Source organism: Petaurus breviceps, unplaced genomic scaffold (assembly GCF_028583685.1).
Source record: "Petaurus breviceps papuanus isolate PSGF00001 unplaced genomic scaffold, PetGlider_PUasm1.0 64, whole genome shotgun sequence".
In the NCBI taxonomy this organism is placed as follows: Eukaryota; Metazoa; Chordata; class Mammalia; order Diprotodontia; family Petauridae; genus Petaurus; species Petaurus breviceps.
Window position 1 is genome coordinate 7,404,000 of NW_027186428.1, and position 22,968 is coordinate 7,426,967.

Consider the following 22,968-nt stretch of genomic DNA (forward strand, 5'->3'; position numbering starts at 1 on the left):
TACTAGTGCACTGTTATTGGAGCTATAAATTAATGATAATTATGCAAAGAAAGTGACTAAAGTATGCATACCCTTTGGCCCAGAGATTTAGTTGCTAGGCATATATCTCGGGTAGGTCAATGACAAAACAAATGGCTATATTACCCAAAATATTTCTAGTAGCACTTTTTGTGGTAGCAAAGAACTAGAAAAAAAAGAGTAAGTACTTATCAGTTGGGAAATGGCTAAATAAATTATAGTACATGCATGTCATAGAATGTTATTGTGCTGTAAGAAAATAATGAACATGTTGAATATGGAGAAGAGTAGAAAGACTAAAGAAATGAATAACCAAGAAAACAATATACGCAATTGCAACATTATAAATGAAAAGAAAAATAAAACAGTAGAAACCCAATGTGTCTAGAATGAACTCATTCTCTACCCTTCCCCCCTTCCCCCCCTTTCCCCCCCCCCCCCCCCCCCGCCCCAAACTCTCCTGTCTTTCTACCTTCCCTGTTACTGTTGAGGACACCACCATCTTCCCAATCCTTCAGGCTCACAACCTAAAAGTCATCCTTAACTGCTGTATCTCTCTCATCCCCTACATTCAAGTCATTGCCAAGGCTTGCCAATTTTACCTTTGTAAAATCTCTTGAATCTGTGTCTTCCTCTCCTCTGACACTACCACCACTCTGGTGTAGGCCCCCTCACCTCACACCTGCATTATTCAGTAGCTGACTAGGGGTCTGTCTGCCTCAAGTCTCTCCCCACTCAGCTGTCAAAGTGATCTTCCTAAAGCACAGATCCAATCACATCACTCTCCCTGTTCAGGAAACTCCATAGTTTCCTTATCACCTTTAGGATCAGATATAAAAGTCTGTTTGGCATTCAGAGATCCCATTTCCCTGAACTTCCTAGTCTTTTTACACTTTTCACTCCACCCCTCTCCCTGCCTCCACGCTCTGCAATCTAGTGAATTGGCCTTCTTCCTGTCAACAAAACACTCCATCTCCTGGCTCTGGGAATTTTCATTGGCATCCTTACTTCCCTGACTTCCTTCAAATCCCAGCTAAAATTCTGTTGTTGTTTGTCCTTTGTTGTCCAAGAGGACCATGAATCAGGAAGATGATGCCATGACTTGCAAGTGAATTGGATTTAAGTGAGGAAGTCAGTCACCAGCCTCATTTCTCCTCCAGAGCCATCTGGGTCCAGTGGCAAGATATAGATCAGGATGACTGAAGATGGCCCCCAGATAAAATTCTTCCTTTTGCTGGAAGACTTTCTGATCTCCTTTAAATTTAATTAATTAATTAACTAACTAATTCTAGTGCGTTTTCTGTGAGCTATTTCCTATTTATCTTGTGTATAGCTTGTTTGTACCTAGTTTTGGGCATGATGTTCCTCTCTCCTTTCCTCTCCCTCTCTTCTCATGCCATTAGACTTTGGGCTCCTTGGGAGCAGGGATTGTCTGTTGCCTTTGTTTCCCCAGTGCTTAGCACAGTATCTGGCATATAGTAGGCACTTCATATTTTTTGACTGACTGGCTGCAAAATTATAATGACCAGGTTTGACTCCAAAGAATAGAAAAATAAAGACCCTTCACTTCTTCTTTGCAGAGATGGAGGGGTAAAATATTACATGAAACATCAGACTTTTTTTAGTATATTGATTAGTTTTACTGAACTTTTTTTCTTTTCTATAAGGCCTGACTTTCTGAAAGAAGGTATGAGGGAGAGGTACAGTGATGGAAACTATGGAGAGGGAAATAATAAGTAATGTAAAAATAGAGTATATCACTAAAACATATTTTAAAAAAAACAAAGGAAGGACACATGGCTCCTATTCTTAGGAATTACAGAGTAGGGCTAGTTAAGATAACATTTTAATTCATCTTCAATTAAACATTTTTTAAGTGCCTACTTTGTTGAATACACCATGTTGAACCCCAGAGATAACAAAAATAAAATTTTTGACTGACAGTTGTTGCTTTCAAGGAACTTACTGTCTTTTCTCCCCCCCCACTTAATAGTATTTTATTTTTTCCTATTATGTGTAAAGATAGCTTTCAACATTCACCTTTATAAGATTTTGAATTCTAAATTTTTTTCTTCCTCCTTCCCCTCCCCAGGAGCAAGCAATCTGATATAGGCTATACATGTACAGTCGTATTAAACATATTTCCACATTAGTCATGTTGTGAAAGAAAGATCAGAACAAAAGGGAAAAGCCACAAAAAGAAAAGGAGCTTACTTTCTACTGGGAGATAGGCATGGAGAGAAAACAGCATGTTCAGAGATAAACATAACAAGAGTATTGGGGAGCAAAGGAGAGATCTAGACAAAGTCTCTAAGAAAAATTTGAAAAGCAAGATATTAGTTTCAGCTGGGAGAAATGGGGAGGCTTCATGAGAGGTGGCTTCTCAACTGAGCCTTGAAATATTCGGAATATCAGGAATAAATAAATGAATTTAAAATATTTATTAAGTGCTTATTTCGTGTCATAGACTGTGCTAAGTGTTGGGGATACACATACAAAAGCAAAAACAGCCCCTACTCTCAAAGATTTTGCTTTCTAATGGAGAAAAAAAAAACGTGGTGAAGGAAAGGGGTACTTTGGTTTGGAAAGTTAAGGGGTTGGAGAGTAGGGCCATAGGAGAGGAAATTGATATGCTTTTTCCAGGGGTGATAATAGAGTTGATTTGATTATGGTTCCAGAACTGGCAGGAGCATGAGGGGGAAGGAAAGGAAAAGTTGGCAAGACAGATGATGAGAAGGTGGCCAGGGAGAGGAGCATAAAGCAAAGTATGATTGGGGCCTGCCTGAAGCAGTGGGCCTAATGAGGTTTTCATCAGTTAAGGCAGTAGAGTCTCAAAGCAAGGTCTCGAGATGTATGAGTGTCAAAGTGACTAGTAAGAAGATGACTAAGGAATAAAGTGAGTTGAGAAGGAAGCTCATTTCAGGCATAGGTAAGTGATAGCCTACACAAAATACCAAATTGGGCAATGGTAAGTAGAATCCTAGAAATAGAAAGTAGTCAAGTTTGGCTGAAACAGTAAAGAATAATAATGAGACTTTAAAGGTATATTACAACCAGATTGTGGAGGGCGGTACATGTCAAGCTGAGGGGTTTGCATTGCATCTTGTAGGCAATGGGGAGCTAGTAAAGGATTCTGAACAGAGAAGTGAGTTGGTCAGAGTTGTGCATTAGGAAGGTTAATGTAGTAGGTATGTGAAATATGGTTGGGAGAGAAGATACTGAAGTCAGGGAAATGGTCTGAATATGACAGTGGGTCCGGAGAGAAAGGGATGTTGGGGAGAATTTATAGTGTTTGGCAATTGATCAAGTGGGAAAAAAAGAGTCAAAGATAATGAACTTGGCTGATTGAAGGATAGTATTTGCATCTATAGCATTTAAGAGAAATAAGTTTTGAAGAAGAGGTTTTGAGGAAAGATATAGTATTCAGTTTGGAATATGATGAGTTCTGGTGATACAAAATGGTGAAAATCTCCAGCAAGAAGTTGGAAATGTAGGCCTGGAAAAAGATGAACTTTCTATGATGAAAGATGAAGGTTCAGGAGAAAGATTAGGACTGGGTATACAGGTTATAATTAAATCCATGTGAACAGAGGATATCACCAATTGGGGAGTGTAGAGAAAAAAGACAGCCAAAGAGAAAATGCTGGGGCATGCCTAAGCTTATCGTATGATGATATTATAACAAGGAGACTTAAGGAGAAGTCTGACAAGTGATAAGAGAGTTGAATTGAATTGACAATAATAACAGGAGTCCAAGGAAAGAGAGTTCCAATAAGATCCAGGTAGTCGACAGCATCAAAAACTCTTCATAACCCTATTTGGGGTTTTCTTGGCAAAGATGCTGGAGTGGTTTGCCCTTTCCTTCTCATTTTACAGATAAAGAAACTGAGGTAAAAAGGGTTAAGTAACTTGCCTGAAGTCTTACACAGCTAGTAAGGATCTGAGGCCAGATTTTAACTCAAGATGATGTCTTCCTCCTGTATCCACTATGCTACCTAGCTGCTTGGGATTAGACTGGAGCATGAATGATGGAAGGACAAGGAGGCAAGGAATGGAAGGGTGGAACTGGTCAAAGCTAGGAAGTGAAGAAATGAGAACAGAACAGACTGGAGGAAGAAGGGGAGGAATTTAAGAACTAGAGGTTGTGGTGAGGAAGAAGCTTGTGGTCATGGAGTTAGTTGGGCTAGAACCAGAACCAGAACCCAAGGTTTTCCACTCCTCTCCTCCTCTATCACAGTGGGTACAAGATCACATTTTGACCTCTTCTCTTCAGCATGAATTTCTCATGTTTTCTGGAGTACGGGGTGTGAGTGACTGTTTCTGGTACAGAACTCTTAAAAGATTCCTCTTCCTTTAAAAAAAAATTTTAGGTTTGTCTCCACCATCTTAAGTAAGCGGGCGACGCCGAAGCGGAGGCCAGGGTGGAGGATGTACTCGTCCGTGGCACACTTGGCGCACGCCAACCCCTTCCACGCGCCGCATCTGCAGCTCATGCAGTATGAGGCCGACTCCAGCCCCGCAGGGCCCCTGGGCGTGCCCCACCGCCGTGGAAGAACACAGTTGTGAATATGGCTCTATGAAGTTTTATGCGCTCTGTGGCATTGGTGGGGTCTTAAGTTGTGGCCTGACACACACTGCTGTTGTACCCCTCAACTTAGTGAAATGCAGGATGCAGGTGGACCCCCAGAAATACAAGGGCATCTTTAATGGATTCTCCATCACACTTCGAGAAGATGGTGTTCGTGGTCTGGCTAAAGGATGGCCTCCAACATTCATTGGGTACTCAATGCAGGGACTTGGCAAGTTTGGTTTTTATGCAGTCTTCAAAGTGTTGTATAGTAACCTTCTTGCTGAGGAAAATGCTTAACTCTGGCGCACATCCCTGTATTTGGCTGCCTCAGCCAGTGCTGAATTCTTTGCTGATATTGCCCTGGCTCCTATGGAAGCTGCCAAGGTCAGAATTCAGACCCAGCCAGGCTGCGCCAACACCCTGAGGGAGGCTGCTCCAAAAATGTTTAAAGAAGAGGGCCTCTTTGCATTCTACAAGGGTATGCACCTTTGTGGATGAGACAGATCCCATACACCATGATGAAGTTTGCTTGCTTTGAGCGAACAGTTGAGGCCCTGTACAAGTACGTTGTTCTGAAGCCCCAAAGTGAGTGCTCAAAGGGAGAACAGCTGGTGGTGACCTTCGTGGCAGGTTACATAGCTGGTGTCTTCTGTGCCATCGTGTCTCACCCTGCTGACTCTGTGGTATCTGTGCTGAACAAGGAGAAGGGCAGCTCAGCTTCACAAGTCCTTCAAAGGCTTGGATTCAAAGGTGTATGGAAGGGGTTCTTTGCCCGTATCATCATGATTGGTATCCTGACTGCACTACAGTGGTTCATCTATGACTCCGTGAAAGTCTATTTCAGACTTCCCCATCCTTCTCCACCTGAGATGCCAGAGTCTCTGAAGAAGAAGCTTGGGTTGACACAGTAGATGAATCAACTATGAACTGAATCTGCTTGCTGACCAGCGTTGAGCAAATATAAAAGAAACTTTTATATATTTGACTGTGTAGATGGTCTATTCTTGATGTAATTACTGGTTGTGCCCTTGCCTGATACAAGGGTTTCAAAATGTAACTGTTGCAATAAACTAACTATTCGTGAAAAAAAAAATTTTAATGCAAAGAGCAGAGCCCATCTGCTCACACATCCTGAATGGCAGATGGGTGGGGGTCTCTTGAATCCTGTTTGAGATTCCTGGAAGGGCAGCTTGTGGATGTTCTCCCATAGTCCCATCCCTGCATGGGAGTTAGAGCTAAAGGAGAATTTTGAGAACCTCTAATCTAGTGCCCTCATTTTAAACGTAAGGAAAATGAGACCCAGAGGGATTGTGTGACCATGGTGCTATGAGTGAGACAAACTGGCAGAGTTAGAGGACCCAAGTTTAAATTCTTTTTCTGTCACTCATTCTTTGTGTGACCTTGGGCAAGTAATTTACCTTCCTAAAAAAAAAGTTTCCTTTTCTGTAAAATGACAGACCAGTTGGCCTCTGAGGTCCCTTCCAGTTCTTAATCTTTGACCCTATATTGTGAATTTAGTGGTAAAGCTGGAACTAGAGCTCAGATCCCCTCACTCTCTTTCTAGGACTTGTTTCAAAGTCCCACATAATTTGCCCCAGTCTTACTTCTGGTACTCCTTAAAAAGGTGTCTCCTGTTCCTCCTTAAAACAGAGCTCTCCAGTTTGGGCCCTTCATTGTCCCCAGGGTGTGCCACTTATATTCTCATACTTTGTCTTTGCTCTTGCCTGTAATAACTTCCCCTCTGTTCTCCACCCTTCAAGGACCTGCCCCAGTGTCTTGTTCCTGGAAGCTTTCCTAGCTGTTCAAGATCTCACTGACCTCTCCCCACCCTGAATTCCTATAGCACATATCTAGAATGTATCATATATGTTAACACTCATTATACTATGTATTGTTTATCAGCCATTCCCCACCCCCCCACACACACTAAATTAGAAGTTCCTCAAACACAAGGACTTGTCCCTGTCCTTATTTTGTCCCCTACACATGTACATTTTCTGTTTGTTTGTGAATGTGTGTGGGAAGATGGGTCATGCAAGAAAGAAAAACGAGAAAAGAGGGGAAGGGAAGCACGGGAGACTTCCACCCCTCCCCCCTCTTTGTGAGCTTTATCTCCATCTATACCAAAGTAACCTTGGGAGTCAGACCTGAGTTGCTGCCCCTGTCAGACAGTATCCCAGAGTTATCCAATGATGATTGATAGGTTCTGGATGTCAAGTGTAAAATCAAAACAAAAAACCTGGGAAAGGAAGAAATACAACACAATGCCTCCATTTGGGATGATTCCTATTGAAAACCCAGTGCCCAGACTCCATCCTAGGATATTAGACCTAGTCTCCTTTGTTGACTCAACATCCACTTCATACCCCCTAACTGTAGGTATCTCGGGGATATATCCCGAGCTCTCTTGAATCTCTGTACTTTCTCTCTCATTGACCTCATTAACTCCCAAAGCTCTAATTATCATCTCTATGTAGATGACTCAGATCTACATATCCAGCTCCAGTTTTTCCCCTGAGCTTCAGCCTTCCCCAACTCTCATCATTAATTATCTATTGGATATTTCACATTAGATGTCTTCACTTCAAGTTTCTCTCCCCTCCAGTCTATCCTACTTATCACTACCAAAGCAGTGCAGTTTTGACCATGTCCTTCCCCTACTCAATAAACTCCAGTGGTTTCCTGTTGCCTTTACAATAAAATAGAACCTCCACTGTTTATCTTTTAAAGCCCTTGACAGCCTGGTCCCAGCCTATCTTTCTGCCTCATTGTACATGGCTCTTCCTTCTACACAACTGGGCTTCTCTCTGTTCTTCACCCTGGGCTGTGCTGCACTGGCCATCCTGCAAGCCTGGAATGCTATCCTTCTTTCCCTCCAGCTCACAGAGTCCTTCTTTTCTCTCAAGACTCAGTTCAAGCACCAGCCTCTCCATGAAACCTTCCCTGATCTCCCCAATTACTGACTTTCTCCTTCCCAAACTATCTTGTAGTTGACTACTTTTTACTTATTTTCTTTGTATTTATTTTTATATACTTGTCTACATCATTAGAGCGTAAGCTCATTGTGAATAGGGATTGTTTTACACTTTCTATCTGTGAGTGCCTAGCACAATGTCTGGCACATAGCAGGCAACTAATAAATGCTGGTTGATTGATTGTTTCGGCTAGTGAAATCCTGTGATTCTTTCTAGGAGAGGACTGCTCAAGATTGCCAGGCTGGAAGGGATGTTTATGCTGAGAAAAAGTGCATCAACTCTAACCTCTGCTCTCCTTGATGAAATATCACCCCACTCTTACTTCTCTTTCCTCTTAGGCTTAGGGAAGGGAATATCCTACTGTCTTGAGTCTTTGGAGGGTAATGGCTTAGCGACTATAGCAAGGATACAAGAACTGTGAGAATCAGAATCAGGATTGTAATGTGAGATTCTCCTCTACGAACAGTATGTATCTTCCTTACTACTTATACTCCAGATTGGGCTACTAGGGACTAGTTGGTTGCTGAAAGGGGCAGTCTAGCCCGTTATGCCCCACTTCAACCTCTTGACCCTCCTCAGAAGCCCAATCCAACCTATCCTGTGGAGGGAGCAGCATGGTTGATAGAACTCCAATCATGTGAGAGTTTGTTTTGTTGTAGTTGAAGTTAGAGATCATAGCTCCTAAACATTACTAGTGGGTCAGAAGTGTGAATTGGTGGGGATTTGGATGATGTTTATTGAATGTAACTGGAACAAGAAGCTAGTTAAACATTTTGTATTCTCCTTGGCTAGGCCTGCATAACAGCCCAAGTCCTAAGGGTCTCTTGGAGCCCTTCCAAGCCCTTCTTTGGAGTTCACCAATCTGAGGAATAGGACTTTGATGTGTGTGGATATACAGAGTGAAGTCCTGGGACAGAGGTAATGACAATGCAGATTTGAAAACACGGTAGATGTCCCATAGCCAGGGTCAGGAAAGAGTGGGCCCTCTCTTCACTGGCTTTCTCTGGAGGCTTCCAGATTATAACATGATGTTTTAGGATAGACCTAATTCAGGCCAGTCCCGTGGTAGTTTGGGTTTGATATTGGAACAAAATGAGATATTCCATATTGTTTAGTAGTTAACAAAAGGGGCTTTACTTAGCAATAGCAAGAAAAGGATATTCAACAAGGATATAGACATTGAGACCCCTTGAGTTGACTCAGCTGAGTGAAGATTCCATCATCAAATTCACCAGCCAGTCATCCAGAATCACTCCACCTCTTCATGGCTCATTTGTACTCAGATAATGAGCAAGTGATGTCAACTGTCTGAGACCTTAGTCCCTTGAGCCAATTAAGTGTTGAGAAATGTTTCATTACCTTTTAAGAAAAAAACTAGGCTAAACTTCTTGGGGAGGATGTTGCTGTTACCGTACTCCACCCTTCGGTGGTATTCTAGAGCAGAGGTGTCAAATTTGGGGCCTCTGCTGCAAACTCCTGCAAAACTCCTGACAGCAAGCCTGAACCAGATTAAAATGTAATTGAGAAATATTTAATAAAAGACATAAAAATGCAGCAGATAATCTTAATTTGTAGTATTCTGAATCAGTAAATGGGGATGTAGTATCCATTTCTCTTTGAGTTTGATACCATTGTTCTAAGGAAGCTTCCACCACTTAAAATTACTTTAGCTCCAGAATTTTAAGAAGATTGCTATAGGCATCACTAAAAGATGAAGAGAAATACTAAAACAGAAACATAGGAAAAAATGTAACTCTTTTTTGAGGGAGTGATTGAATTTGGGAGAATCTTAGGAAGGACTAAACTATTAGGTCCTCGTGTTCAGTGATGCTAAATCTTTGCAGTTCATAGTGGGTTTCCTGAGGTAAAGCAGTGACAGTGACCAGGAAGAGCACCAGGAACGTCAGGTTTACAGCAGAGACGATGGTATTTCCTGCAAAGCCGCCAATCTTCATCACAGGACAGGGAAAGTTGCACTGTTCCACCACCCATATCGTGTTCATTCTCTGGTCCCCTTCCACTTAGAGTACCCCGGGGGAGCTCCCAGGGCGGGAATACAAACCCCTACCTTAGAAAAACCTCTGAAGAGCTGCTCCTCCTTCTGTGAGGGCTGATTAGACACTTTGACCTCCACTTTCTCACCTTCAAGCAAGCTCTCTGCCAACAATGTCGCCACCTGGTCCTCCATGTCCTCCCTGGGGAGGGGCTGTACAAAGATCCCTGGCAGCAATGTATAGAGGCCAATATATCTTACATTACAATAAGGAGTGGATTGTCGTGGGCTTGCCCTGTGACACTTCAATGGCAGTATCCCCTCTCCTGACACTGGGCTGCCTCTGTGGCTGAGAGCTGATCTACTGCCTGCTGCCCTTGAAGCCTGAGTCTTTGCCCGGTGCTTGTTCATCTAGGATCTGCTGCTCTGCCATGGACCAAAGCATGACGACTGCTACTGCTATGATTTATGCTAGGACAGTGTTGTTTTAGATTTGATTATTGCTGCCTTTGCTGGGACCCGACTCTGCCCCAGTATAATAAATAATAATAATAGTATTTATATAGCACCTATCACTATGTTCCAGAAGCTGCTAAGCACTTTAGAAATATCTCATTTGATCCTCCAACAACCTTGGATGTTTTTATTATCCCCATTTTACAGTTGAGGAGAATAAGGCAGACAGAAGTTAAGTGACTGGCCCAGGATCAAAAAGCTAGTATCTGAGGTCAGATTTGAACTCAGGTCTTTCTGATTCCTGGCACAAGACTCTTAACTACTGTATCCCTTGACTATTCCTGTTGACAATCTTGACAGTTCCCATCTTAAGAAGATTGCTGGGGGCCTGCACTGCCACTGCTCTGCAGTCTAGCAGCTGTACTGTGGTGTTGCTACTGCTGCTTCCTGACTGCCTTCCTGTACTAGGAGAAAGATAGCAGCACAAAAAGCAACCATTCAGAGGCAGGCAGGTCCATGGGTTCTATCTCCTCTGTCAAGCAGTAGCTATTTCTACTGGACTTAAATGCTCCTGGGGCCTGAGTTCTGTGCTCCTCAGGGGCCCCTCAGTGGATGCTCCAGAGAGAGAATGACAGTTCATAGTTTGGTTTTGTGTGGAAGCTTTTTAAACCGATGAAGTAACCCTGCCTATCCTCAGCTAATTAAATAAGTACAGTTGGCACATTTGTCCATATCTCCAATTCCAGACGTGTCTTTGGGCTCCTGGGGAGAGCTTTAACATTGTCCTTTCAAGTGCTGCCCCCAATGGCTTGCACCATAGAATAACAAAATCATTGTGGTTGATCCATCAAATTCCACATTTTAAGAAACAAAACAAAACAAAAAACCCAAATATTTTTGTGACCACAGTTGTTAAACTGTCTTAAAATTCCAAGGGTCCACTTGGTTTGTATTCTCACTGTTTGAGTCCCTCATTCCATGTCCATATACAGTTGTAAGACTGAGGATTGCTAATTCAGTTGCATCCTCATTTCCAAAAAGTCATTCAAAGTCAAACAGTTTATACAACTACAACCCCTTAAAGTGGGTAAAACCCTTCTTTTCGGAGGCCTCCCCAGAGGCAACTGGGTGGTGGTAGCAATTGCAATAGAAAGGGATCCAGTTCTAACAACAAATTCTTCTGAATTTGTCCTTTTTTAATGAGAGGAAAATCTATCACCATTTCCAAAATATCCCTATGGGATGCTTTGAAGATAAACTGAATTCTGAAGAGGTTTCCTGGTAGAACATGGAGGAGGTTTAACCTATCAGGCTGGAAGATAAAACTGGAGAGCCTATAAGACAATACAGGGAAGTAGTGTCAAACTCAAATAGAAACAAACCCACACAAAGATCCCTGCAGCAGCATATTGACTTAGAAAACTATGTATTAACATCTGTGTTATATTGTATTTTATTTATTTTGTCAAATATTTCCCAATTACAGTTAAATTTGGTTTTGCTTCACTGAGGCATGTTTAAAACCTCAAAAAAAGAGCAATTATATTGCATTGTTGGTGGAGTTATGAACTGATCCAACCATTCTGGAGAGCAATTTGGAACTATGCCCAAAGGCCTATAAAACTGCATACCCTTTGATCCAGCAATGCCAGTACTAGGTCTGTATCCCAAAGAGATCATAAAAAGGGAAAATGAACAACATGTACAAAAATATCTATAAAAGTTCTTTTTGTGATGGCCAAGAATTGGAAATTGAAGGGATGCCCATCAATTGAGGAATGGATGAACAAGTTGTGTTATATGAATGTAATGGAATACTATTGTCCCATAAGAAATGATAAGCAGGCAGATTTCGGAAAAACCTAGAAAGACAAGAACTGATGTTGAGTGAAATGAGCAGAGCCAAGAGAACATTGTACATAGTAACAGCAACATTGTGCAATGATCAGCTATGATAGACTTAGCTCTTCTCAGCAATACAATGATCCAAGATAATTCCAAAAGACTTATGATGGAAAATGCTATCCACACCCAGAGAAAGAACTATGGAGTCTTGAATGAAGATCAAAGCATACTGTTTTCACATTTTTTTCCTTTCTCATGGTTTTCTCCTTTTGTTCTGATTCTTCTTTCACAACATGACTAGTGTGGAAATATGTTTAACATGATCGTACAAGTATAACTATATCAAATTGTTTTTTGTCTTTGGGAGGGGGGAGGGAAAGAAGGGGAGGAGAAAAATTTAAAACTCAAAATCTTATAAAAGTGGATGTTGAAAACTATCTTTACACGTAATTGGAAAAAATAAAATATTACTAAGAGGAAACCAAGAAAGTATTTTTTTTTAAGAGAAAGAACCTATGAAGACAGAGTGTACTCACATTATTCATGTCTTGTTGAATGGCCAATTTATTTTCCAGCTTCCTAGGAGGAGATGCTTTACAGTAAGGAACCACCATTTCTAGAAGCATCATCAAAAACACCACCAGAAAAGCATCAAGGCCAGTCACCATCTTCTGAGCTGCCTGCTTCCAGTATCAGTGAGGTCATTATATTCCAGTACTACAAGACTACGCCAATGGCTCTGGGCTGGTTCTGGCTCAATCCAGTCCCCTCTTGGCTTAGGCTTTTTTATTGTAACAAAATGATACCCTCCATAGGCCATTCAAAGGCATATTCTCTTAGCCACAGCAAGAGAAAGATATTCAACAGGGATAGATATTGAGAATCCCTTGAGTTGGTTCAGTGGAGTGAAGCATCATCATAACCAATTCATTGGTCAGGCAGCTGAGAGGCCTTCTAGCTCCTTATGATTCCTTTGTCCTCCATAATGAGGGAGCAATGTCAACAGTGTATGCCCTTAGTCTCAACCATGTGTTGAGAAATATCTTAGTACTTTTTAAGGAAAAAGTAAGCTAAAGTTGCTTGGAGGAAGAGGTTAGGATATACATAGGCCAAGGAAAGGAGAACATAGGTAGTGGTCATAACAGAAATGTGCTAGGCTTCCTTCCCCCAGGGCTGGGCTCAGTTAGGGATAGCTATAAGAAAGAGTGTCTGATAGGTTCATTCTCTAGGTTTCTATTCCTTCCTTTATTCTTCTCTGTGCTGTTACCAGCATCTATGTGAGGGTTGTAGGATGTCTTTTAGCAGTGATGCCCTTTGAGACTGGATTGCTTTTGTTTATAGAAAGAAGAGATCTACTACTGTCACTTCTTATCAATAAGGCCCTTGTTCTAAAAGTGTTCTTGAAGATTTGAGAGCACTAATTGGTCAGAACACAGATCCCTCAACTCATGGACAGTCTTTGATGAGTGATAATGAACCAAGACATACATACCTAGCTTGTGGGCAGGTTTTCAGTGACTGTAATTGGTCTTTAAGGCAACTTAGCCTTGACACACAGTTAAGGCCCTCAGCATTCTGAAGGACCTGTTATCTGGGGCATTATCTAGAGTGATCAGTCCTCATAAACAACCCAAGGATGATGAATAGTCAATGACATTGGAAGATGGGACAGAGAAAGCATCATCTCAGGGTGGGTAGTCTGAGTAAGTTGGGAATTAATAATTTGCTAAGAATATCTTCAAGAAAAACGATTCTTATCTTAGGGTTGGAGTAAGGACTTTTGCAAAGTTACATGGAGGAAAAGTAAAATCTGTCAAACTTTTGGCAAGAAACCTTATACAGCTACAAGCATCTATACTTCAAAGAAAAGTACTAAATCAACATACCATCAGTGATAGAACAGGCATTACTCTGACACAGTTTGTTTTCTTCCAACCACAACATGGGGAGGTTTTACCTAAAGAAAAAAAAAGACAAAACTGCCCCCATAGGACCTGATTAACCCCATTTGCAGCTTGCTGATCATCTATGGGCATAAAAAGTCCCAGCCATATGATTTCTGCCTATCAGATTTGATAGGTCTGAGACCACACAACTTACGCTGCTCTCCTGACTACATGAATTTACCTATGGAGATAAGGGAGATTGCTTCCAGAGAAGCTAAGAGCCTCTCCTTGTTGTGTGTCATTGGCAACACAAACTTCCTATGTAAAATAAAGTTCAATGACTGTCAAGTGCCTCATTTTGTTTATTTTTTATTTTATTTTCAGATTTGCATCCTCTCCATCCCACTTCCTTTAATTCCCATCCTACTGAGATGGGAATTACAAAAAAATGTTACAAATAGGTATAATCAAGCAAAACAAATTCATTTGTTGGCTATGTCCAAGAAGAAAAGAAAGAAAACATATGCTTCAGTTGCACTCCAAGTCATTCATATGCCATAATTTGTTCAGATGTGAATATGATATGATATAATACTATCATGCTGTAAAAGGTGAGCAAATACACCATATACAGAGGTAAGGCCAAAATGGGTACATGATGTAGACATAAAGGGTGATACCATAAGCATATTAGGAGAGTATGGAATATTTTACATCTCAGATTTATGGATGAGGGAAGAATTTAGGACCAAATAAGAGATAGACAGTCTTACTGGATATAAAATAGATAATTTTGATTACATTAAATTCAAAAGTTTTTGCACAAACAAAACCAGTGCAGCCAAGATTAGAAGGAAAGAGGGAAACAGGAAAAAAATTTTTACAGCAGATTCCTCTGACAAAGGCCTCATTTCTCAAATATATAAAGAACTAAGTAAAATTTATAAGAATACAAGTCATTTTCCGATTGATAAAGGCTCAAAGGATATGAAAGGGCAGTTCTCAGACAAAGAAATCAAAGCTATCTATAGTCATGTGAAAAAAGTTCTCTAAATCTCTATTGATTAGAGAAATGTAAGCTAAAATAACTCTGAAATTCCACCTCACACCTATCAGATTGGCTAATATGACAGAAAAGGAAAATGACAAATGTTGGAGGGGATATAGAAAAATAGTGATACTAATGCACTAATAGTGGAGTTGTGAACTGATCTGACCCATTCTGGAAAGTAATTTGGAACTATGTCCAAAAGGCTATATGCCTGTGTATGCCCGTTGACACAGCAATACTACTACTAGGTTTGTATACAAAAGAGATTTATAAAAAAAAAAAAAAAGGAAAAAGACCTATATTGTAAAAATGTTTATAGCAGCTCTTTTTGTGGTAGCAAAGAATTGGAAATTGAGGGGATGCCCATCAGTTGGGGAATGACTGAACATGTTTCAGTTTATGATTGTAATGAAATACTATTGGGTCATAACAAATGATGAGGAGGATGCTTTCAAAAAAACCTGGAAAGACTTACATGAACTGATGCAAAGTGAAATGAACAGAAACAGGAGAACATTGTACACAGTAATAGCAATATTGTATGATAATTAACTGTGAATGACAGCTGTTTTCAGCAATACAGTAATCTGAAGGACTTATGATAAAAAATGCTATCTACCTCCAGAGAAAGAAATTGAGTCTAAATGCAGATTGAAGCATACTTTTTAAAAAAATTATTATGCTTGACTTTTTTTTTGGACTGTACTTTCTGTTGCAACATGGCTAATGTGGAAATGTCTTGCATGACTTCACATGTATCATCCATATTAAATTGCTTGCCTTCTCAAGGTGGGGGAAAAGAAGAAAAGAGGGAAAGAATTTGGAACTCAATTTTTTATTAAATGAATGTTAATAGGTGGCACAGTGAGTAAGAGAGCCGGCCCCAGAGTCAGGAGGACCTGGGATTGGTTCCAGCCTCAGATACTTAACACCCACACAAAATAACTGGCCGTGTAACCTTGGGCAAGTTACTTAACCCCAATTGCTTTAAAAAAATAAATAAATGAATGTTAATTTTTTGTTGCATGTAATTGAGAAAAAATAAAAATAAACAACATAAAAAAGAAGATAAAAGAAAAATGATGAAGAGGATGGTTTCAGAGAAACCCTGGGAAGACTTATATGAACTGATGCGAAATAAAATGAACAGAACTAGAACAATTTATAAATTAATAGCAGTATTGTCAAAATAATCAACTATGAAAGACTTAGTAACTCTAATCAACACAATACTCCACTACAATTCCTAAAGACTCATCATGAAAAATGTTATTTACCTCCAAATAGAGAACTGATGGACTCAGAGCGCAAATAGAAGCATATTTTCTCTCTGTGTCTGTTTCTCTGTCTTTGTCTGTCTGTCTGTCTCTCTCTGTTTCTGTATGTGTGCGTGTGTGTGCCTCCCCCTCTCTTGGACTGGTTAATGCAGATTAGCTTTGCATTACTTCATATCTGTAATGACTTTGTATTTCTTGCCTTCTAAGGGGAGGGAGAGAATATGGAACTGGAAATCAAATAAATTTGATTTAAAGAAATAAGCATCAATTTGAAATCACAAGCTTATTCAGCAGTGACTAAAAAATAAAAGAAATGACTTAGTATGTAATATATATTGAAAATCAAGAGAAAGTAACCTGAACCCAAAGATTACCTAAATCTTACAAAATAGAGTTGACTATACCATGGGAAAAGACGGCTCTTTAATGGAGCAAAACAACTCTTACTACTATCACTGTTAGACATTCACGTACCATAAATTGTTTAGCTATTTCCCATTTGGTGAGTACCTACTTTGTTTCCAATTCTTTATTTCTACAAAATGTGCTGCTATGGCTATTTTGGTATATATAAAACTTCTATTTCTGTTTTTGACCTCCTTTGGTCATTTTGATTTTAGCATAATTTCAAATTGCTTTCCAAAATGATTGGACCATTTCACAGCCTAACCAATAGGAATGTGCTTATCTTCACCTATTTCCATCACTATTGATTATTTTCATTTTTTGGCCATCTTTACCAGTTCTTTCTGTGTGAGATAAAACCTCAAAGTTGTTTTGATTGATATTTCTCTTGTCATTAGTTTGGAGTCATCTTTCATATAGTTGGTATTAGTTTGAAATTCTTTTGAGAATTGTTTATTCATATCCATTGACCATGTGTCTGTTAAAGAATAATATATGTGTGTATATATATATATATATATATATAGCCTCATACATATATAAATATATACATATATATACCTATGGTTCTTATATATTTACATCTTGGATATTAGAGATATTTGTTGCAAAAATTTTTTTCAATGATCAATACTTTCCTTTCTTATCCTAGCTGCACTGATTTGTTTGTATATAACTGGGACCTGGCCAGTGGAGCTCCATCCTCTGGAATATACACAGTATGCTCTGTCTGCTGACAGCCCACTTAGAAGAGGCTGGGGAACCTGCTCCAGAAGAGCAAATGATGTGCAATAGAAATTTTTTTATTTCTCTATTTGGAACATGAATAGCATTCTATAACTGGCTCTGGTCTGCTAACCATGTGGTAAAGAGATAGACTATTGTTTGGTTTCTGAGCTAGAAGAAAGATGCATTCAGATAACACTAAATGACAAAAGTGAAACCTCTTCCTTTTTCCTGCCTAGCTGTGAGTGTAGAAGTAAGAAATGCCTTTGAGGGGGGAGAGAGGCTTCAGGCATTTTTTTTCCCTACCTGGGTCTCTGTCTTGAGGCCCATGAATTCATATATTTGTTGCTTCTGTCTTTGTTGTTTCTATTCTTCATTATTTTACTTAAAGGAATACTGAAGATGGCTACAACCTTTTTAGGTTTCAAAAGGTCAGAATATCAAGTATCAGAAGTCTCAAAGGTAGAGTTCGTTCCAGGATTTGTAGGCCAAACACAGGTGAGGCATTAGCCAAGCCCCTATTTAGTGACCACTTTGACCCAGCCCAGCAAAAGCAGAGATGCACAATCATCCATATATTCATTAGCTATATTAAATTTGAAAGTAAATTTAAGGGGTGGCTAGGTGGTGCAGTGAATAAAGCACCAGCCCTGGAGTCAAGAGGACCTGAGTTCAAATCTGGCCTCAGACACTTGACACATACTTATTAGCTGTGTGACATTGGTCAATTGCCCTGCCCTCTCCCCTCCAAAAAAAAAAAGCAAAAAATAAAATAAAAAAGGAGAGTAAATTTAGTGCAGTGAATGCTATGTAGAAACTGCCTTAAGTTTGAGCCCATTCTTTCCAAGGATCAAGGCAGTATAGGTATTATGTCCACAAGTACTGGGGGCAATGTTTTATTACTTCTGCTCTTGCTATATCTTTGTAGTAAGTATCCCTTTGTAAAAGCTAATTGATATGAATTGCTTAAATGAAATTGGGGCACTAATCATTGATGGCTGGGATTGGGGAAAAGCACATTGAATCCTGAGGGCTTAAGTCAATGGCTTTAGAAAAAGACATCCCCAATACTTCAAGGATGCCCCTAGGGCTTTGGGTGGGGGATGCAGTTCACCTGGTTCTGAGTACCTATCTTGTCTGTGAGATTGGGAATTAGCATAAGGATCTCCTGGGTCTTGCTATACATATAAAAGCTTTTCAATTTCAGGTAAATGAAATTATATATTTTATTCTTTTGCGATCTTATTTGGTTAAAAATCACACCTGGTCATAGTTGTGTAAAGTACTTAATCTTGTTCTCTTCTTATTTTTTTATGGTGTGAGCTTTAATATTCATGTTGCTTATCTATTTTGAGATTATTGTGGTATGCTAGCATTGTTTAGAATGGAAACTCAGTCAATTGACAGTCATCTATTAAGTACCTTTTCTGTGCCAAGTACTGTGGTGGACTCTGAGTATACAAAGACAAAAATGAAACAGTTCTTATCCTCAAAGAACTTAGATTCTACCAATATATCTATGTTAAATACAACATAAACTTGGGGGGGAGAGAGGGAAAAGGCAGAGAAGTGTGCAAACAACTGCAATGACTTCAAGTAGAAGGTGGCACTTGATATGAGTTTTTAAGGAAGCAGGGTATTCTAAGAGGTAGGGAGTAAGGGAAGGAGAGAGGGAGGAATGATATTCCAGGCCTGAAGGACAGCCAGTGCAAAAGCACTGAGATGGAAGGTGGAATGTTATGTGTGAGGATCTGTAAGAAAGCCAATTTAACTGAACTGTGAAGTGCAAGAAGAAATGTAAGGTACAATAAAGTTGGAATAGTAAGCTAGATCATAATGAGCTTTAAAAGGCAAACAGAATTTGTTTTTTGTCTTAGAGGCAGTAGAACTGAGTGACATGGTCATATCTGCAATTTAGGAAAGTCAGTTTGGCAGCAGTATGAAGAATAGATTGGAGAGGGTAGAGTTGTGAGATGGGAAATCCAATTTGGAAGCTATTACAGTATTCCAGGTGAGAGGTAACAAGGGCCTACACTAGGAAAATGACCAAGTAGAGAAAAAGGGTCTAAGATACTGTGGATATGGAAACAACAAAACTTGAGAATTGACTGGACTTGTTAAATGAAGAAAAATGAATCAAGAATAACACCGAGATTACAAACCTTGGAAACTAGAAGAATGGTGATGATGCAAGTTCATAAGAAGAATGAGGATGAATGGAAAAATAATAAATTCAGTTATGGACACGTTGAGTTTGAGATGTCTATGGGATACTTAGTTTGAAATGTCCAGCGGAAAATCATTTTACTATGATGCTAGCCAGAGATGTCTTTGATGGTATATCCTAGTATCCTTGGCCTCATGTTGTTCAAAATTTTTATCAGTGACTGGATGTAGTGCCAATGAAATATTTATAGTGCCCACAATCACGATAAAGACTGTGACTATAAATATCGCATGACGTTCAATCGCAAAATATAACAAACTCTCCATATAAAGGACAGAACTGACGCATTTATTTAGACACTAGAAAACTGAATCCCAAAACCTGTAAGCCAATTCCATCATAGTAGTAATAAAGTTAACAAGCCATAACAACAGAGAGAGGCACACCATCCTTTAGCCTTCCCACAAACCAATATAAGATCAATATTTACTCATAAACCTCTCTAACTCCTTGCCTAATCTCCTCTGTCTCCCACCATCTCATTAGCTCTGGCTCCCAGCTTCCTGTGGCTCTGCTCTACCCATCAGCAAACTCCTCCCACCACAGGCTCCATGTGACTACATTCAGCCTATCAGGGAGCAGAGTTTATCTTTAAAGCAGGGAAGCTTCCTGTGGGTTCTGCTCTACCCTTTAGCAAATTTCTCCCATCACAGGTTCCATGTGATTACATTCAGACTATCTTGGGACAGAGTTTTCTTTCAAAGCAGGGAAGGTCTTCAAACTCCACCCCACCTCTATTAAGGGGCAGGGAAGATCTTCAAATTCTCATTCCCATTACACTGGGATAAAAGCATATATAACCTGCTCTCCAAATTTGTAGAGGGCATAAAGCTCAGCATTTTTTTCCTCATTTTTCAAATACTCTATTAACTTCTGATTTACATCATTCATTTCCACCAGATTTTGAGTTATGAATTTTCTCCCCGTTTTTCCCCTACCCATCACTCCAAAATAGCAAGCCCACAGGATATCCCCTCCTCCAATCTGCTCTCTCCTACATTTTCTCCCATACACCTTTTGACTTTTCCAGTAGGGCATGGTGGATCTCTATGCCCCAGTGCCTGTATATCTTATTTCCCAATTACATGTAAAATAGTATTAATAATACTACATATACATATACATATACATATATATATATACTATTTAAGCATTTGATTTTAAAACTTTGAATTCCAGATTCATTTCCTTCCTCCCTTGTCACCCACCCTTACTGGGAAGATAAGCAGTTCAGTATAAGTTGTATATGTGTGGCTAATGCAAAACAATAACATAGTAGATATATTGTAAAAGACTGACTATATTTCCCTCCCTCCTATCCCACCTCCCACTTGTTCTATTCTTTACTTTGATCCCGTCCCTTTTCAAAAGTGGGTGCTTCCAACTTCCCTCTCCCCCAGCCTGCCCTCCCTTCCATCATCCCCCCTCTCATCCCCTTTCCCCCCTACTCTCCTGTAGGGTGAGATACCCTACTTAGTGTGTATGTCATTCCTTCTCCAAGCCAAATTCAATGAGAATAAGTTTGACCCATTCCCTTTTGCCTTCCTATTCTTCCCCTCCATTGTAACCATTTTCCCTTGCCTCTTCTATATGAAATAGTTTACCCCATTCTGTCTCTCCCCATCTCCTCTCATTATATTCCCTTCTCACCTCTTAATTTCACCTTTTAAGTATCATCCCTTCCTATTAATTTGGTCCTGTGCCCTTTATCTATGTATACCTGTAAACACATATACACACATTCACATATGAATTCATATGCCCATATACCCTCCTATATAGACATATATATATTTCTATTCTCTTCAACTATTTTCATACTGAGAAAAGTTTCATCAGTTACAATTATAGTTTTCCCATGTAGGAATGTTAATAGCTCAACTTTGATAAGTTCCTTATGATTTCTTTTCCCTGTTTACCTTCTCATGCTTCTCTTGCTTCTTGTGTCTGAATGTCAAAATTTCTATTCAACTCTGGTTTTTTCATCAAGAATGCTTGAAAGTCCTCTATTTCACTGAATGACCATATTTTCCCCTGAAACATAATACTCAGTTTTGCTGGGTAGGTGATTCTTGGTTTTAATCCCAGCTCCTTTGACTCCCAGAATATCATATTCCAAGCCCTTCTATCCCTCAGCATAGAATTTGCCAGATCCTGGGTTATCCTGATTGTATTTCCACTATATTCAAATTGTTTCTTCCTGGCTTCTTGTAATATTCTCTCCTTAATCTGGGAATTCTAGAACCTGGCTATAATATTCCTAGGAGTTTTCTTTTTGGGATCTTTTTCAGGAGGTGATTGGTTGGGTTCTTTCAACCTCTATTTTGCTCTCTGGTTCTAAAACATCAGGGTAGTTTTCCTTGAGAACTTCCTAGAGGATGATTTCTAGGTTCTTACTTTGATCATGGCTTTCAGGTAGTCCAATAATTTTTAAATTGTCTCTCCTGGATCTATTTTCCAGGTCAGTGGAATATTTCATGAGATATTTCACATTGCCTTCTATTCTTTCATTTGTTTGGATCTGTTTTAACAGCATCTTGATTTCTCATAAAGTCATTAGCTTCCATTTGCTCCAATCTAATTCTGAAGCAATGATTCTCCTAAGTGAGCTTTTGAGATTCTTTTTCCATCTGGCAAATTCGGCTTTTTAAGGCATTCTTCTCCTCATTGCCTTTTTGAGCCTCCTTTGCCATTTAGTCAGTCTGTTTTTTAAGGTATTATTTTCCTCAGTCAGGCTGTTGACTCTCATTTCATAATTTTCTTGCATCATTCTCATTTTTCTTCCCAATTTTTCCTCCACTTCTCTTATCTGCTTCTTAAGGTCCTCTATGGCCTATAACCAGCTTGTATTTTCCTTTGAAGCTTTTGGTGCAGGAGTTCTGACTTCACTGTCTTCCTCCTGTTCCATGCTTTGATCCTTTTTTTGTCCCCAAAATGGAGTCTAATGTTGGAATCTTCTGTTTGCTTTGCTTCCTTTCCTGGTCATGTCACCCCTCAGTCACTTGACCCCTGGGCTTTTTGCCACAGTAGGACTCTGCCACCAGACAGGGGAGCTTTCTTCTCAAATGCTGGGGTTTTCTCAGCTGCCAGAGGTATTAGTTGGGTGCCCTCTTGGAAGCCTCCACACACTCTGGCAAGCTGGTCACGCACCCCAGGACCTCCACCCTAGACCGCAATCCAGATCCAAGCAGGTTAAAGCAAGAGCGATTACTCCTCAGGCTGGTTGCTTGGTCCCCCTACACTCTGCAGGCCAGGAGCTGAAGCTGCTACGTGGCACTGGCTGGCGGCTCAGTGACTTCTCGCCCCGGGGCCAAAAGCCACACACTCCCACTTACTGGGTCCCAAAGTCCAGACTGCACTGACCTCTCACTTTGTTTTTCACATTTATGTGTTGATAATTCTGGATCGCCACAGCTGCTGGTGATCTGGGGTACCTCCGGCTGGCGGCTGGTCAGGCCCGCCCTGGGGCTCGACTCCCAGAGCACTGCACTGACTGATTCCTGCCGGCCTGCTGGGCTGTTCTCAGAGGGAGGTTAGCT

The 22,968-nt window shown here is 40.1% G+C and overlaps 1 pseudogene; it reads left to right on the forward strand.

Annotated features, from left to right (window-relative positions):
- Positions 1-5,681, forward strand: part of LOC138173775 (solute carrier family 25 member 3 pseudogene) — a 115,448-nt pseudogene extending 109,767 nt beyond the window's left edge.
- The last annotated feature ends 17,287 nt before the right edge of the window (positions 5,682-22,968 follow it).